At 48.5% G+C, this 19,400-nt stretch overlaps 1 protein-coding gene across 3 annotated transcripts in view; it reads left to right on the top strand.

The window, feature by feature from the left end:
- Tbc1d22a (TBC1 domain family member 22A) overlaps window positions 1-19,400 on the top strand; it is a 293,862-nt gene that overhangs the window by 189,475 nt on the left and 84,987 nt on the right. The window lies entirely within an intron of this gene.

The following is a 19,400-nucleotide window of genomic DNA, read 5'->3' as shown; positions in this document are numbered from 1 at the left end:
TGTCCAGGCTCTGAATGGGCTCAGCATCAGGGCATCGAACATGAGCTTATAGAGGTTGGCAGAGGTAGGGCCCTTGCACAGCAAGACTAAGTCTTTAGGGTGTCTTTGGTTTAGCAATTCACAGGACATTGTTCTAAATGCTGCATCTTTCCCACAGACCAGGGTGCTGTTGGGCCCTTGTGTCTACCATCTCCACCTGAGCTTGGAACCCCCTTGAATGATAGCATCACCCTTTGTTCTAGGTGCTGGTGGTGCATTGTGTGCCCCACACTGGATATGTGGGTTTTGTGGATATCTGTTTTGTTTTTTCTCTAATACCTTTTATGATTGTCAATGGTGTCAACTTGACAAGCTCTAGAGTTTCCCAGAGAATAGCCTCTGGGCCTGCTTGTGAGACTATTTGCATTAGGTTAGCCTCTGGGCAGTCCATGAGGGCATATGTGGGTTAGGTTGAGGTTGGAAGACTCACCCCAGCTGACAGACTAAATGAAGAGGGGAAGGGGATCTGAGCCTCAGCATCCATTGCTCTTTTCTTCCTGACTGCAAATGCCATGTAGCTAGCTGCTTCCTGCTCCTGCCACTGAGACTTCCCCAGCATGGTGGCCTGTCCCCTTGAACTGTGAGCCAGAACAAACCCTTCCTCCCTCAATCTGCTCTTGTCAGGTGTATGGCTGAAGCAGCAAATAGCCCATGATATTAAAATAGCCCTTCTGTCTGCTCTGCCTCCCGTGTGCTGTGGTACCATCATGGAGGCCTATATGGTAATGTTCTGTGGGCTGTGTTGCTTGGTGCTTTTGATGGCAGAGTGTGTTCCTGATTCTTAGGGCTTCTATCCAGGACTTGGCAGCTACAGAATTCCAATTCAGTAATATTAGCTGGGAAATAAAGCCTTACCTGGAGATGTTTGGCTAAAGTAGCTGTCAGTCAAGTGCATCGATTGGCTCCCTGCTGGATGACAGGAAACAAAACCTAATATCCTGTAAATTGCAAATGCTCTCATTCCCGTGATTGCTTAGGCCATTCATGACCCAGGCCTTGCTCATTAAGCTCGGAGTTCCTTGTAATTCTTTCCCATTATGAATAAAACAGGTATCGCGTCAATCACACCTTGAACAGACAGAAGATGGATCAGCTTGCCTGTGTCTTGCACTATTTTCCTGAAGTCATTCAAACTTTGAGTGCACTTATGACCTCTTCAATGTATTAATTCCTGTAATTTAATTTCTTCATATATCAACTCATTTGTACCATGTGCTCATTCTTGAACTGACAGAACCCTGGTCATAAGGCTTTTCTCATCTTGGAAATCAGAGTGTTTCCATTTTTCAAGACTGAGTAGCCATGGGATTGTAGTACCTTTTCTGGCACTGGAAGCACACTGCCATCCTCAGACTACACTTGAGCAGCCACTCTCTGCAGCTGGGTGTTTATTTGCTGGGCTATCCTTACAATGTGGCTTAAGATTCTCTTGGAACACATGTCATGGAGAGGCTGTTGATAAGAACCCTGCCCCAGGTCCTGGATGAGACTGTGGCCAGGAAATGGATGAAGTGAATTGTCTTAGGATGGCACCAGCATGGGGCATGGAGATGTGTGTACTCTCAGGGTTTTCTGCAGTCTATCATAGCATCTGGCACCAGATGTGAGAGACATGGGTTGGGTAGGTGGTCCCCACTCCTAAAAGATTTTCAGCCTGTGAGAGCCTCTTTTGAGGTACTCCATAGAGCATGATCCAGACTTGCCAGAAGTACCCCCTTCAGACTAAGCCCGTCACATAAGAGCAACTCTGGAATTTGTCCTTTGGTTGCTGGGCTGCAGCTGTTAATCCAGCCCCAGGCCATTGTCCTCACCAGCTCAGCCAGCCCATCTTGTCTTCGAAAGTTCAGACATCCATCTTGGTTTACTCTTCCCTGCTCCGTAGGCTGCTCTTCCTCATGGAGGACATAGCTTTATGCCCACACAAAAGGCAATGTGTTTGGATGGCTATCTGATGAAGAATGGCCTGTTCTGCTGCCAGGAATGTGTCCTCTCACATCTGATTCTTTCTCACATTTTAGGTGGAATATCTCCATCTTATTTATTGTCCCAGGGAGAGGTTGACTGGAAGGTAGCTGGAGTCAGGACCTCCTTGCACTTAGCACATGTCCTGGTACTACTTAGGAAAGAGTCTTGGAGATCCATGAGCGACTCAGTTCACACATATTATTGAATACTTTCCTGAGTTCCCAGTCCTTGGGAGTATTGCAGACAGGGCTCATGTGCCAGTGAGAGCACCTGGCCACAAACCAGATGCTGTTGTCACTGCCCTTGTCTCAGGTATGAGGGACAATGCTGTGGAAAGACCTGTAGAGCCAGGCAGTTCTCATAGGAAGGTAGGTAACGGGGAAAAGTGGCTTTGAGTTGTGGTCTGTGTGCTTAGGTCTCTACAGGCTGTCTGTGGAGAACATTTTATGTTGGAGGAGCCTGGTGAGAGTGGAGCTGATGAAGCAAGCCTTCTAGGGAGGGGCGAGGTCAGTACTTAGATAGAATTGCTAGAAAGGCTTGAGGGATGGGGTCACTCACATTTGACATTAGTCATGTGACTGTAGTAAGAAATGGTGGGATATGCAGAGCGGGTGCTGCCCAGAGCCAGAACCCGGTCCTTTTGAATGTGCTTCTGTATTCCAGACTCTTTGTGCAAAAGCTGTGCTCAGGGTTTGGAGATGAGTCTAGGGGTGCAGGAAGCTTCTAGAATGGTCTCTCCTTTGGTGTAGACTAGGCTTGAGACTCCTCCCAGCAGATAGAGAGCACACTTTGCAGTTGAGACTTCCCTGTTTACACTCACACTGGCTTATGATAAGTTGTGCCTTACAGCCTCCCACAAGGTAAAGAATTGTGTTCTTAGCCACCTGGAGTCCTAGGTCACCATCAGCCATGTGAGTGGACTAGAAGACAGAGCCTTCCTCAGTCCATCTTTGAGAGATTCCAGTCCTTGCTGATACCTCACCTGAAGCTATGAAAAGTTCTGTAGGCTGCATGGCAGATTCCTGTCCCTAGGAACTGTGGAGTCACCATTGCTTACACTGCAGTGTTTGTGTGACTCACAGAACAGTGGGTAGTTACATGTTAGGACTTTGTTGTTGTAGGTATTTCATGTAGCAGTTGGCATTAAGACTGGCTAGGGTAGCCTGGAGCATGGGATGAAGAATTCTCAGGTTTTAGCCCTTAGAGGGGTGTCCCAAGGACATCTGGGCCTAGCTGGAGCCATCCTGGGGCACATTCAAGGCAGATGTAAGGAGGGTCAGTCAGTGAAGTCATGGGAGGGTGAAGGACTAAGCTGAGGCTCTGCCCCAGATACTAGTTTGTAGTGAGCATAGAGGCTTCTCCAATGCTTTTGAAGGAAAGTGATTTTGGCAGAGGTTGGAGTGGGGTGTAGGAGGTGGGAGACTCTCAGAAGTCATTTCACAGTGGCTTTGGCTTGTCAGCATCAGGCCAGGAAGTCAGATTAAGTTGTTTCCAAGGTTTTTCTGAGCTCCCAGAAGGCGTGTCTGCTGTTGACATACATCACCCAGTCTTTCCACTGCCATCTATAACATATCACCTGTTCTGTGGAGAACCTATATGAGGACATAGAACAACATCATCGAAGCATTCCTACCCAAGAGCTCGTGGCTGACCTGGGAAGGCATACATGACAGAATCAGCCATGCATATGCTGATGACCAAGGTAGGCACTGGCATCTTGGGCAGGTACCTCATCTGTCAAGAGAGTTGAGCAGCACACAGATTGTGGTACTAAGGACAGGGACCTTGTGCTCAGTCTGCCATCAGAATAGGCCCAAGAAGGTGACTGGGTGGTTTGTAGTGGGACAGTGGTGTCTTGCATGGAGTCCAGAGGCAGGTAGTCACAACTGACTTGGCCTGAGGTGTGACCACGTGTATTAGGGCACCTGGAGTCCAGGGTTGAAGACAGACTCCTAACCTGCTCTATCCTTTGCTGTGCCCAGCTGACAGCCATCAGTGACTCCTGGACCTCCTGGGTGCCACATTACTGATTCTGGACTTAGGTGGCATTGGAACTGATAGATTGGGTTAATCTAATAAGCCCCAGGAAGCAGGTCTCCTTACAACACACTTTTTTATAAGCCCTAAGATTTGAGAGCGTAAGCTCCTCATGTCTACCCATGTACAGGAAACAAGCATGCATCACTGTCAGTCTGGTGAGGATTTAGAAACAGAACAGTTAGCAAGACTGGGTCCACCGCTATTACATTTACAGAGAGGAGCCAGAAGAGGATGAGCCTGCCCCTTGAGAGTAGCAGTAGCAGCCTGCCCTGTGTCCCTGTGTCCAGGAACTGAGAGGTCAGCTCAGGGTGTGTCTGGAGTACCCCTGTGTCCAGGAACTGAGAGGTCAGCTCAGGTTGTGTCTGGAGTACCCCTTCTGCGCTTTGCCACTCTTCTCCCTATTTTGATCACCAACTTAGTCGTGTTTAGGATGTGGAGACTCACTGAAGCATCACTCACAGGTGCTATGTGGTAATCCATTGTGACCACTGTGAATAAATTTCTTTGAACTTGCTTTAAACTAGACAAGAAGAGTAGCTAATTCTTGAGGTGAATTGAGTGGTTATGCCATTTTGTAATTGAAGAGTGAAAAGTATCCATTCATCAAGGGCTTACTTTTAATAAGTTAGCTTTCTAGCACATCTCTTCTGAGACCCTCAAGGAGGTCCTGTTATGCACTAGGCTGTGGACCAAGACAGTCAGCCAGGAAATAGATACCACAGTATCTGGGTCACTAGCTTTGACCTCTGTGGTCTCTTAACATAGTCTCCTGTGGATGTGTCAGTGCTTGATGCTCATCTGGAGAACTGGGTGGGACCCAAGGCTCATCTTGCATCCTGACCGTGTCCCACTATCCTTATACCCTTACTTCTAAAGCCTCTCCTTCTATCCTCCTCCCACCCATCCATAACATCTGATTCTAAGAAGTATATGACAGAAGCAGCTTTGGACTTGGAACTCTCAAGGGTCTGCAGCAAGGAATCTAGAAGAAAATGTCAGGAAGAGGCTTGTTGCTGTGACTTTGGCAAGAGCCCCTCAGGAAGACAGCATGACATTCCCTGGGTGGAGGACATGAGGTCTGTCCATGTGATATTGTGTACATGTGCACAGACTTCATCCACAGGAGAGAGAATTTGAATACAAATGTCTTTTTAGGATGACAGGAGGGTCCAGGGATGGGGACAACAGTTTATTTTGTTGAGGCCTGGCTCCCTGGAGCTGAGTAGATGTCTTTAGACTCCCTATGCCTATTGTATGGTATGGTTAGGAAAGCCTGCATTTGCAAGTCTGAGAAGAACTTGGGGACTTTATAGCCTCAATGTGCAAGTCACTAGGTGATGTCCCCATAGAACCCTCAAGCAGCCCAGATTGTGACCTGCTAGAGGCCAACAGTGTGAGACTTTGCCCTCACAGAAACATCTGTAGGTGGGGTCACTGCTCTATGGAAAAACCCTGGCTGTGTGGGTCTTTGGCAGGCCACAGAATCTCTGGGAAAGCCTCTCAGTCCCTGTCAATCGAGGCTGTGTGAGGACTGTACAAGGAGATGCCAGGGTCACTGATGAGGGTAGAGACCAGTGAGGGTGGGGGAGGTGCTTCTTCCTATGTGCAGTAGGTGGTAAAGGGCATGTGACCAAGGGAAGGAAGCTCAGAGCACACATGACATCTACATCTGATGACTGGGTTCCCCTGTAGGCACTGGTCTTGATGTCTATGTGGCTGGGATATGTGGTCTGAATCAGAAGTCTCTCTATGCTGATGTCATAGGACATGGGCCTCTGAAACCTTTGCATATACCGTGTGGGTTCAGTGAAAATATTTAGAGCTAAAATGAATTGATGATCTTGTAGAATCTGAGTCCAGGATTCCCCATCCAGGGCTAGGAGTAACTAGCTGTCCTATGGGTGTGTTCTGCAGGAGTGAGAGATGTTAGAGGTGGTAACCTCTCCTAGTGTCACAATGACTTTGTTCCTGTCCTGTTTCTACTAATCTCTGAGATGATGTACTCATGAATATTTTATCTGAAGAGTGACCAAGCAACTTGGCTAACTTCTTTAGGTGTCTGGGCAAAGGGTTCAAAAAAGCCAGGGCTGTTAGAGGGCGCCTCCAGAGGAGGAGTTAAATCCTGGCATGTGTGGGACTGCTTCTCCTGAGCACAGGTCACTCCCCCATACCAAGATCCTATCCCTCTGTTAAAAATGAACAGCCTGAGAGATTCACAGTATGATTAAAAGGGTGAACATACAAAGAATAATAACTAAGGCTGTGTCCTAAATAAGAACCATAAGCTTTAAGAATTGTTGGATTCTGTGTGTCCAGGGACTTAACACATATTCCTGAAGAATCCAGTCACCCACCCAGGGTGTCATTCTGGGGCACTGAGGGGGAGGACACAGATATGCCTGCCTCCCACAAACTACTGATCTATACTTAGAGTGACAGGAGTGTCACTGTAGATGACCAGGCTATCCTGATGAGAGCAGGGAGGGAAAAAAGATGGATCTGCTGTGCACCGGGGACCAGACAAGAGCCGGTAGCTTACAGGGGGCCTGTAGAACTCCTCTTTGAGGAATGACACCTGCAATCTGTCCTGTGCACTTAGGTGATGTGTGTCCCAATCTTCACGGGTCTGTGCTGTCCTCCGGGGTCCTGCCAACCTCCTGCTTCTTCACTTCTTCCCTTGGTCTTGCTTTGAGCTCTGTTTAGCTATCCCCATAAGGACTGCTCTAAGCACAGGCTTGACATCAGCCTGGGGCATGGAGTGGACTAGGCTTCGTATTCCTTCCCTGTTGCTCCCCTAGGCCATTAGACTTGACTTCCCCTTGGTAAGCTGATTAAAACCAAGGACTTACTTGCTTTCTGTATCTGCAAGGGGCCATTGCTCCCAGCCCAGAGGACAAAGTAACCACAAGAAAAAGCTGAAGTAGGGTCCACTTGAAGTTTGGGTGCTGCTTGTCTGTCCCAAGAGCCCTAAATCTGCTGTTATTACTAAAACATGACTCCTCTGGGACCCAGGTCCCTGTGTACAGTGGGAAAGGGAGCCAAGGGCTGGCCCTGCATAGTGATTATGCATCTGTATGAATCTGTCTCATTGTAGGGTGGCTTTAAGGTCTATGTAACCACAGTAAATGTTTAAATAGTCAATTATCACTCTCTGAGGTCATCTTCATCCTGGTATTAAATATCTGCTAGCCTCAATCACAGCACAGTTTTGGTTGCCCCTCTCAACATTATGGGTTATGCTGCTGTTTGAAGCTGGGAACACTTACTTTGTCTCCTGGGGCAGGAGGGGGTTAATATGACCCAGCACATCTGCAGAAACAGTGCTCAGTATATTAGATAAAGGTCCAGGGCCAAAGCAAGGGGACAGGGCCACGTTGGCATATAGATTTTTCTGAGGGCTGCTGCCAGCCTAGAGGAGGAGAGCGCAACTAGTACCTAGGAGCTGAATATTCCCTGGGGTTCAGGGTCACCCACATTGCCTCTCCTCTCTCTCCATCAGCTCATGTATGCCTTCTGCAGTCTTGCTTCTCTCTCCTGGTGACTTGAGATCCTATGTCCCTGCCAGTCACTCATGCTGCTGATACCCTGAACCTCAGGGTCAGGGGACAGGAGAGCTGCTTTATTCAGCCCCAAGTCAGGGTTTGAGAAACACTGCTGTTACTAGGCATGGTGGGAATAGTGATTGTCCCAAAGCCTTGCATGGATGCAGGAAAGCCTCCCTGGTCCCAGCAGGCATCACACCCCTGGGTGCCTTCTGTCCACATGGCCTTGATTTATGAGACTCTACTGCTCACACTTGTCAAGCTTGAAAATCACCTCCATCTTTATGTGCCATAAAAGAACTTTAAAAAAAATCATTTAACCCAAGACCTGCTTCTGGGAGCTTAGCCTGGCATATCCTCTATGTGGGAAGTATTCTCAAAGTTTCTAGCTTACTTTTCTGTGACGTTTTGTTAATGGCCAGGAGAACAAGGTCAGAGCTCCACTGTCTCCCTGATGTGACATTCAAAGCTCTGCCTTATGGGTGCTTGGCTCCTCTTTCTAGGCCAGTGGTGACCAGGCTTCATGACATTTGAAGAGCTTCCTATGCCAGCTGCTGCCTTCCTGTCACTGAACATTGGTGTTAACCTCTAGCTGCTGAACAAGACTCTGCACTTGAATGTTGAGCACAGAGCTAGTCCTGATAGAAGCAAGCCAGTGTGTACATCTTGTTCAGTGCATGGAAGTCCCAACAGGTGTCCCTCACTGCGTCTTCTAAACTACCATGCTGTCATGCAATATAGAGTGGCGTATACTAGAGCCCAGACACTGGGGACAGAGACCCCCTGTTAGATAGATATGATCAGTGCCAGTTACTTTATGGGGCCACTCTGGTGCCCCCCATGAGCAGTGTATTAGCCGTGGTAAGAATCACCTTACCAGCCTCGCTAAAATAGCCTGCTGGCATTGCCATGGGGTATGTTGTGTTCTCAAAAGCATAGGACACAGTTGATATACTGGGAACCTGAACACTCTCTCAAACTGTCAGGAGCAAATGAAGTCACAGGAATGTTGCACCAGAGGGAGCTGTTGCTGTGATGTGAGTGCGTCTCCATTTTAGGATGAAGAAACTGAGGCTCTGCAAATGCCCTGGCATGTCCTCTCTCACCTTAAAAATGCTAAAACATGGTGTATGATCTAAGGCCCCCTGAGAAGTAGCCACTTCTGCAGAACGTCTCAGCTCTGGAGAGCTGCCTGGTGATGGGAGAATCCCAACATGGGCAGCACCTGACTGAGAGGAGAGAAGTTGGGAGCATGGGCCACAGCCCAAAACAGGAAACTGCTGGCAGGACATGCAGCTGATGCTGAAGTCTCACCTCACATGATGGAGATGGCAGTTACCACTGTAGCCTGCACACCAAGCTCACTGCCACTAATAGCAGCCACCATGTCATTGGATGTGGACATAATTGGGACTGCAGAGACCAGTTTGTTCATGGTCTGTGCTACACCCAGCCTCACTCTGCTCTGGGCCGTATTTCCCTGGCTGTCTCCTTTTTGCTCTTGAGTGCCTCTCAGCATCTGCTCCTGGCGCTCATCTGCACTTCCTCTCTGGCACAGCCAAGAGCTTTCCAGTGGCAGCTCATTGCCATTCCTACAGTGTGGCTCCCCTGCCTGCACAGGCCCGTTGGAGTCTGGGTATTCATTTCCCTGTCTCGAATGTCATAACAGGAGAATGGCGCTTTGCTGCTGATTGAAGTCAAGTAGCAGGGCCAGCATCAGGGTGTGGGAGACTGCTGATGAGAACTGTGATCAGTAACGAATAGCCCTGACACACAGGAGCAGTGCTGAGAGGACAGTGACCTCTCAGTGGCCTTGGGGTCTCCTCCTTCATTATCACCCTCTATAGGAGTACTAGTGTTGGCCAAGGGTGCATATGTCCTGTTAGGCTTTGGGGGTCAGGGCCAGTTCTCTCTTCTTACTCTTAAGGCTCATGGGAGTCTCAGAAGACACTTATGAGTCAAGGTAGATGTGCTGTAGGATGGCGTAGCTACAGGTGGAGGAGCATATCCAGCCCAAGTGCTCGCCCTACTGGAGCTCTGCTCATCCAGCTCACTTCACCCTTGGGATTTGGCCTTTGCATCACCATGTGACTTCATGGGCAGGAGGGGCTATGGGAGTTTCCGGGCCACCAGTCTAGAGTGGGCGTTTGGAGCCAGGGATTGTCCTAGCAAAGAATTCAGAGGATGGTTGGTGGGGGAAACCAGCCCTGATTATAACTGTGGCAATATATACAGCCTTCTTTTTACAAAGACTGAATTCAGACCCTTGGGGCAGGCGTATGCTCAGTGGTAAATGCCTAGAGCAACAAAGCCCTGGTTCAGTCCTCAGCACTGCGGGGTGGGGAGTACTTTGAAAATACACCCCGACAGGATATTTGTGTTCTCAGCATTCATAATGCTAGAACTGGTATCTGGAATCACCTAAGCATGGAGTGCAGAAGTCTAGGAAGCAGAAAGATCCCACCCATACTACAGAAGGGCCATTAGAATGGGAGGTGGTGGAACAGACCCCAGGAGGTTAGGGAGAGTGGTCCTAGACAGGTGGATCCTTGTGAGATCACTTAGAAGTCCTTTCATGGGTCAAGGGGTCTTGGGAATTAAGGTGGCAGCTCTTAGCATAGGTGTCACCAGCCCACAGAATGGACACTCACCCACAGTTTGGTCAGGTGACTGCTCAGTGCCTTCCTGCTGAGCTCCATGTGAGAGTTAGCAGGCCTTTCTATGGTCAGAATGAGCAAGGGTGTCTCTGACTTGAGTCAACTAGCTCCCTTTGTTGGGGATTCAAGGATCTGGAGAGGCCGCACTGGGTCAGGACTGGGGCAGCCTGTGCCATAGCTGTTGGTGTTCTGTTTCTGTAGGTGCTTGTCAGCTCTGCTTACCACTAAAGCCAAGCTGTTCAAAGCCAGTCTTTCCACGTCTCCACTGAGTGGAGCAGGCCCTAACTTCTGGGCAACTGCTAAGGGCTTCTTTTCTCCTTAGGAGAAAGTTACTGATAGTTCACCAGGCAAATGGTTACCAAATGGCATAGCAGAGAAGTGCTGTCAGAAAGGACAAGTGGGTGGCCTGGAGCTGGTTCAGCACCTGAGCACTTGGAAGCTGTCTACTGTGCAGGTGCAGATCATGCCTTGGCACCTCCTGTCAGTGTCTGGCCTCCCAAGTCTCTGCGTCAACAGGCACAGACTGTCATTTTCATTTAACCATCAGAAGCTTTGTCTAACCACTTCATATCTACCTGTATCCCCTGAAGGACATTCAGGTCACTTAAAATAAATCCTGAGAACTTGTGAACATGAGCTGGAAGATGCCCCCATGCCATCTCTTCTAGAACTTTGGATAAGCAAGAACTTGTGGTCTCTCGCCTGCTTGGTCTGGATTCCTCATTACTCTTGAGTTTGCCAGTCCTTTTGTGTTGTTAGGAGTGGGCGCCCTTACGGCTCAGAATTGCTGGGCCATTTCCTCCACCTTTGGCTAGGGTCATTCACCCCACTAGTGGTCCTCAGAGCGGACTGTGGAGCTTCTTCACTGATGACATCTGCGTGCTGCTGCAGATGCACATGCCCTGTGGTCCTTGTGGCCCTGTGGTCTGTTCTAACAAGTACGGGGGGGGGGGGGGATTGAGCTTTCTTCTCGGGCATGAGGACTGCTGACCTTGGCGTATCTTGTCACCCACACAGGACATCCAGAACCAACCATGTGGTCACATAGGCACAGGGTGGGATGGGGCTTTCTTTGCTCCCCAGCGCATGTCATCCTCCTTCTGTTGGTAGAGTGAGGCTGGTGTGGTGACAGATGTAGGACATGACCTGGTGGAGTAGAGGAAAAGGGCTGCCAGTGCTCGGTAGTCCCTGTGAGGTGGACTGGGGAGAGGTACCAAAAGGTCCCTTGGGCAACACAGGTTCCTGGTCTCAAATAAGGTACTTTTCTTTCCCATCCCACTACCCTCGCCGGGTGGCTTTTAGTGATAACCACCACCAGATGCCAGCACCTACCCTCACTCTATTATCGTAGACTCACTGTCATTCTCAACTGTGGTTGCACACTGAATCCAAGTGCACTGGATCTGACCCCTGCTGCCAGTCACCAAGCACTCTCAGCATACTTCTTCTCATTTCCACACCCAAGCCTGTGGCTTCTGCACCCTAATGGTCACCCACTTCCCTATCAGCTTCCCCAAGGTGGCCATCGCCACTTGGTACTAAGGTGCCACCCTCTCCTGCTTCACTCCTCCCTAAGCATACTCAATTGCATCTTACCAGCAGAACCCAACTCAGGACCAGGTGGTTATTGTTATCATTTCCAAAGATACAGTCCATATCCCGTAATCCCCAAGTCTAAACTCTTGAACAATCAAAGATCTGAAAATGCAATTCTAGAAAAATTAAAGCCTTCTTCCTAAAGACATTTTTAAGAAGGTGATTTATTTGAAAAACATAAAAACATGACAACTCTTCATAGGCTAGTTTACACATAACCTATTTTCAAATTTTAATACTCAGGAATAATACAGCAGTGGTGTAGTTTAGAGCCACAGCCAGTGAACTGTATTCATGGAGACTGGCCAGAAAGCCGAGTATATAAACATATCACTGGGTGGTAATTTTATGTGCCCAGCTTGGTTTCCAAGGACATCTGAGCTACCATGGTGGATCATTTTAAACATATTTGTGAAGTTGGTCAGACCATCACAAGTGCCATCAACAAAGAGCCAGGATCTTGAGAAGTTCTGTCTCTGAAAATGCAGACTCAACAAGGAGCTATCTCTTCATTCACTGAGGTGCTGTAGCATGTTCTGATTTGTGCATAATGTGTAGAGTCAACATTGTGACAGTGTACTATGACTTTCCGTCACTATCACAAAGTGCTTGAAACAACCATCTTAAAAGGAGGAAGGGTTGGGACTGGAGAGGTGGCTCAGTTGGAAAGAATACTGGCTGCTCTTACTGAGGACCTGTATTTGGTTTCCAGCATGTACATGGTGGCTTACAAGTATCTGTAACCCTGGTTCCAGGGGATTTGAGTCTGGCCTTCATGGGCTCTTGCACTCAGATAATGCCCACATACGCATAAAAATAGTAAATCTTTATATTTTGGCTCATAGCTTTGTTGGTCCTGTGGCTTTCTGGCCCATTGCATTTGAGCCTGTGGCAGGGCAGCACACCACTAGAAGAGTACAGGAGGAGGAGGAAGCTGCTTACTCATGGTGTCCAGGAAGTTATGAAATTTATTTCAGCTTTTAAATGATACAGACACAAACCCAATAACACAGTGATCTGCAAGAGTAACTCCGGTAGCTTAAAATGGGGGTAGGGGAGGCAAACGGTTAAATATAGCACAGGAAATAGTAGGTTCTTTTACAGGCTAGGTTCTGGCCAGTTGCATGGAAGCAATCTGTAAGACTGATTACATGAATAGCCCATGAATAGCGGCCTTTTCTCTTTCAGACATGTTTCTCCTATGAAAACACGCTCAGATTCATTCTGTACATGACATTGCTCTTTTGAAGTTCTCATGTGACTCAGTCTACATCAGTGTGGCCGTAGCTCATTGAGTTTCTCATCTTTTATGCCACATGTCTCTGCTGTCTTGCACCCATGGAAGTCTGCTTGGCATGTGCTCATGGACCACAAGTATGGCAGAATCAATAGTGGTGGCCAACAGCAGAGCAGTGCTGTCTTCCCATCCTGCTGTGAAGATCAATGCTTTTCAGCCATCCAGCATCTTCCTGGTCTTGTTGAGGCAGAAGCAATCCCTTGAGTTCATTTTTGTTCCTGAGATTTCAGCATCCAGACAGATGGGATGGGTAACAGTGTAGACTCATGACACATTTCTAAGCTGAAGTTTGTATTGTGGCCACATTCATGACCCTTCCCTTCTTCAGAGTCCAGCTGCCTCCCCTCTTGTCTTAAATAGCATTCGACAGCCCCTTCCCAGGGGGTTGCAACTTTGAAGATTTCAACATTGGGCATTTCATCTCTCAGTGCTGTGATTTTTTTTTAGGCATTTAGAATTTAGGGATTTTTAACTGTAGATATCTGGATCTAACGATTTCATCATTCAGTGTTAGATCATTGTGGGGTATGTGTGTCTTTTATGGAGTCTGTCTGTTCAGCACTGAGACCAGATTGACACAGGACACTTGGTGGCTATGTAGTGGTTCTCAGAGCTAGAAAGACCTCTCAGCCCCCACCTGCCTCATTGAATACCAACTCAGGCAAACCCCAAGTCCCACCTGGATTAGGCTGTGTTCTGTAAAACAGAACACCCTATACTTCTGCTAAGTGGCTTCAGGTCACAGCAGCTGTACATTCAGACTTAGCAGGGACAGCATGGCATGGTGCCCAAGAGCCCTCCCTGAATGTGGCTCACCCACCTGGCAGATTGTGTGCTGAGCTGGCTCAGCATGGGCCCTGGAGGACTGAGGCTGGAGCTTCTCCTCCTCCACTGGGCATCTGGCTGCTCAAGTGTCCTCACAGCATGGTAGCTGAATTCTGAGAAGATTCACCCAAGGGCCTGTCTGAATGGCCTCACTTTGGAAGTCACTAGGGCATCATTTCTAGTGAACTTTGAGGAATTCTGTGGCCAAGGGAACACAAACTCCAGCTCCTGATGGGGCGGGGCCAGGTTCTGAAATAGCATGGGGGAGGGGGAGATTTCTTATGGTAGTGCCCAGGCTCTGCCCTGTGTGATGGCCATTTTCTTCATTCCCCATGCTGAGAGGCCTCCCTGTCCACACTGTAACAACTCAGTGCCAGGGGCATGGGCACGCATGGGCCCTCAGAGATCACAAGCAGCAGAACTCTGGGAGGATGGATGGTCCCTCTGCACTATGCTTGTGCCCCACCCAGTGCTGTTGCTTCACAACAGTTTTCCAGCAGGTGGTGGTGGCTCTCAGCAGACACCCCACTTTTGACATTCTTAAAGGCAGAGCTGAGAAAGAGATTGCAGAGTTATTGGGAACTCCATCCTGCTCTAAGCTACTTTCCACAGTCTTCACTTATTTTAGTCATTTTTCTATTGCTGTGAAGAGACACCATGACCATGGCAACTCTTATAAAAGAAAGTATTTAATTGGGGCTGCCTTACAGGTTCAGAGGTTTAGTCCACTATCACCGTGGTGAGGAGCTTGGTGGCACACAGGCCGACAGTGCTACAGAAGTAGCTGAGAGTTCTACAGCCAGATCCACAGGCAGCAGGAAGAGAGACACTGTCCAGGCTTGGGCTTTTGAAGCCTCAAAGTCTACCCTTAGTGGCACACTTACTCCAACAAGAAGGTCCTGTTCGTTCTCAAGTAGTGCCACTCCTTGATGACTCAGCATTCAAACATATGCGCCTGTGGAGGCCATTCTTATTCAGACAACCATAACCCTTAAGACCCCTTTGAGATCTGGAATCTGGAACAGCAGCCCAGTCACCCAGAAGCTGATCTCAAGCTTTTTGCTCCATTGGCTTTCTGGAGATGGGACTTCTGAGGGGTCTCTGCAGCAGTGTGAGGGCTACTTGATGGAGTGGGCCTACCAAGTGCTGGGTTCTAGTGAGGGGTTGTATCTTCTGCAGAACCTCCTGGGGCTTTGAGGATTTCCTAGGACTTTCTAAGCTGGAAGTCAACATTCTGTTGGTGGGTCTCAGGCTGAACCTCATAGCCACATGATCTCCATGCACTCTGGGGTTCTGATCACCTGTTTGAGGTGCTGTGGGTAAAAGTGCCTCCAGTCCTGACTGCTGTCTCCCAACTGAGGTGCAGAAGTGTGACCATCTTGGCCATTCCTTCACATCACATCACGTGAGGCAACGTTAGTCTTCCCTGAAGCTGTGAGCCTGAGCTAAGCCAACCCAAGTTCATGTCTTCATTTTGTGCTTGTTCCAGAGGGCCACAAGCCTATTTGAACACTACAGTTTTTGTCAGGCCTAGCAGTCTCTAGGGACCCCAGGTGAACAAAACTGTATCATCCTCCTCATATCAGGCAGGATTGTGAATTTCTCCTCAGACCAGGCAGAAAGCATACCGTGGGTCTGGACCAGTCTATGCTTCAAGAGCACAGCCTATCAGTGGGGCCTGTTGGCCCACCCCCAGCAGGTCCAGAGAGGTCTCCACAATAAGCAAGCACTCACTTGCCACAGCCCTGTCTGCTCTATCACCAGCAACAAAGCCAGCAGCTGCACACAAAGGCAGATCTAAATATGAATTAAGTCCAAGTTATTAAAAAAGTATTGCAAGTTTTTTTATTCCTTGAATATTGAAAATGGGAATACATATGCAAATGCAATTTAATCAGCTCCACTCTAACCTTGGAGCATTCAGTTGAGAAGTGCTTTGTGATCAAGGAGGCCTCCCTCTGGGGAGAAGGGTGCCAGCCAGGGCAGAGTCAAAGTCCCTTCCCCCACATCCTGCCAGTGACCTCCAGCCAGCTTTGTCCTTGACTCAGTGACTCCAGCCACTGTTTCTGCCTTGCTTCTATTGGCTCTAACTCTGTTGGGTGCTTGTTGAAGACATGTGACACCAGAAACAGTGACAGACAGGTGTTGTTGACACAATGGCCTGGCCCCATGCAGAATCCCCTTTGTATGATGTGGCAATGGTATCACCTCACCAGAGCCAGCTCCTTTTTAGGATGGCGTGGATAGGAGGTCATTAGAGTCCTCCATACACCTTGAGTCTGTGATCTCATCCATCAGCTTCCTTGTCGAATCTCATTTCTACCAGGATGCTTGCTTGACATGGTACCTCTTGGCAGGCAGTCCTCACACTGAGATCTGCCTTTTTCTCCCTGGTATGCCAAGTATCTAGGCTTGGGAAATCATGTCCATACAACACACCCGTGCTCTTCTAAACCTTGTGGTACTATAAGAGAGGTCACAATGTGTCAGAGCATGGGCATAGAAGGGAAATGGCATCTCAGCCTCCTGCAGTAGGTAATAGGGATGAACTGGCTGGTTGTGGTCCAGGGCATGGGGCCATGTGCTTCATACCACATATCTCAGGAGCTGGGATATCTATGGTCATGGTCTTAGGTAGAATGTGGTACTCTCCAGCCATACCCCAGGAATGGGACAATATAAGGACTGGGGATTTGCCCAGTGAAATCAGGCTTCTGGGGTTGTGTACCAACTATAATAGACTAGACTAATATATAGACTTGGGCTCCCTCAAAACTGCAAAGCAGAGGCCTGCAAGGTGTGGCAGGGGCATTTCTTCTACAGACTTGGTAAGTCTGGAGAGATGATTTAGTGGGTAAGAGTACTTGCTATGCTAGCCTGGGGACCTGAGTTCAGATCTTAGCTCCCACTAAATAGCTGTATATGGCTATACTAATGCCTATAACCTCAGTGCTGTCAGGGGACAGAGAAAAGAGGATTTCTGAGGATATCTTGCTGATCTAGGCATAGATAGATAGATAGATAGATAGATAGATAGATAGATAGATAGATAAGATTAGATTAAAAAATAAGAAGTGTCAGCTCCAGGTTCATTAAAAGATCCTGAAGTAGAGAGTAATAGAGAAGGACACCTGTTGTTCTCCTCAGGCCTCTGCACAAGTATGCACAGGTGTGTGTTCCCTCACATGGGGAACATGCATTCTCCCCACTCCCTCCACATAAATGATAAAGGTAAATAAAGGCCTAACTGACAGATCCTCCCTAGGCTCCCTGGATACTTGTAGCATCCCTCCAACCTCTGTTTCAAGTGTCACATGGCAGGGGTCTGTAGCCTCCATCACTGTCACCAAAAAAGCATGGTCCAGTTATCTAAACCAGACTCCAGGAGTGCTTGTGTTCTTAAACTCAGAGAGTTCCTACAGCTTCCCTCCTCAGGATCACTGGCCACTGAGGCATCAAGAATGTGTTTCTTTTAATTAAATCTCACAACTAGTAGGTGTTAACTCTGGAACTCTGGAACTTCTTTTCTGCAGTTAACAGTATCTCTTTGAGAATATCCTGCACACTAGTTTGACTATACTATACAGGGCCAGTTGCTGAAGGATTTATCACTTCTGCAAATGGGAATGATGGCAATGGTGATTTAAGTCTGGGCTTGACTCTGTGTGGTTTCTATACTAACATCAGTGAAGGATCTGGGTCCCTCACCAACTGTGGCATCACACATGGTCCTGCTTAGCTGCAGCTGTCTTTTCCAGAGCAGGTACCCAGGTCCTTGTCAGAGCCTGCTGTGTGGATGGGACAACACTGGGCTGGCTCCCTGCTCTGCACTCTTCTGTCCTCTGCTGGAGTGTGAGCCTCAGAATGAACATTTTGTGAAGGAATCACTGCTGTGGGTGAGAAGAAGAGGGTCTAAGGCCTGGGGATTAGAACCCCCCAACTGCTGGAGCCAGTGAGAAGCTGTGAGGTTAAAAGATCACCAGCTCTCTCCTCCCCTACCTCTATCTCCACATAGTGAGGGAGGACAGAGAAGGGCATCACAGACCTTTGCTCCCGGAGTCTGGTCCTCCTATGTGGACGCAGCATCCCAGACCTGGCTTGTCCTGTTCTGTGGTGCTGAGGGGCAGAGATTGCAAGTGTTCTGTTTTTAGTTAGTGTGTTCTGGTCCTCAGGTGAGGAGATGAAGGAAGGGCTCCTTGGCAGCTCTCCAAATTCTCCTCTGCATTCCTCAGACAACCCTCATGCCTGCCTATTCATGGTGCCAGTGCAAAGGTCCATCTAGGGGAACAGTTGAGACCCCATACATGGGCATGTGGAGTTTGAGGACCTTGGGCACATCTTAGGGACATGCCCTGTGAGTGTTGGACTTGTAGCTCCAGGAGAAAAGCCCTGATGTGTGAGCTACTCTACGATGTGCTCTAGTTTGCAGTGAGCAGGCTCACAGAAAAAAATATGCTCGTTGAGGACAGTTAGAGAACGTGAGTGACCATGAGACTACTCCTCATTGTCGGTGTTCCAGTGTAAGAACTAAGCACTGACACTTCAGTAAATCAACGCACACACAAAAGGACTCAGGAGCTGGTTGTTTTGCTACAAAGGACCCCAAATTCACAAAATGGCAAAACCAGGTGACATTTATAGAGAGAGGTAGAGTACTGCCTTGTTCCCTTGTCTGGGTGGCATTAGGCAAGGAAGTGGCCCCTGGTGTTGTGACTTAAATGTTAGAACACACAGGCCCTTAGTGGGGTGCAAGTAACCAGAATGAGTCAGCAGGTGGGGAGGGCAGATGTGTGGCTGCCCAGAAGTTCTGTAGGTGGCCCAGCCCTGATGTGACTGACACAGGGACGTGTGTCCAGAAGGTGACCTGCTCAAAGCCTTGCTGTGGAAGCAAAGCATGGGTATTGGCACAGCACTGATCACCTGTTATTCAGATGCCTGTAAATCAGCACCCAGAACCTTGGGAGGCCAGAATTCCAGAGTAGCCAGTTTCTTTGGAACTTGTCCACCCTCATATCACAGAGCAGACACACTTCTTGGTCTCTCTGTCCTGCTGTGCTCACCCTCTAAGGGGTCTAGAGCCTTGGCTCTCGCCCTCTGGCTGTCATCACCTCTTTCTTTTCTAAAGGCATTAGTACTCTGTCTGGACAGTCAACTGGAAATTCCTCCTGAATCTTCTGGCACTATTAAATGCAGGGTATGATTCTCCCAGGTGCTTCTACTAGTGGGTGACAGTGTTCCTGGCTTGCCCTACCTGATCCCAGACTTCTTTATAAAGCCATTCTAACTACTTTTTCTTTTGAGACAGAAACTACCATAGAATGAACTCTAGTTCTAGCTCTATAGGCATTAGATTAATAAATTATGTAGCCCCCGCATTCATCCTTTCAGGAGAGAAACTGGAAGCTGGGCACTGGATGCAGTAACTGGCCCTGCTCTTTC

This window comes from Mesocricetus auratus, unplaced genomic scaffold, assembly GCF_017639785.1.
Source record: "Mesocricetus auratus isolate SY011 unplaced genomic scaffold, BCM_Maur_2.0 Super-Scaffold_100010, whole genome shotgun sequence".
NCBI classification, from domain to species: domain Eukaryota; kingdom Metazoa; phylum Chordata; class Mammalia; order Rodentia; family Cricetidae; genus Mesocricetus; species Mesocricetus auratus.
This window is presented reverse-complemented; position numbering and strand designations above follow the sequence as displayed.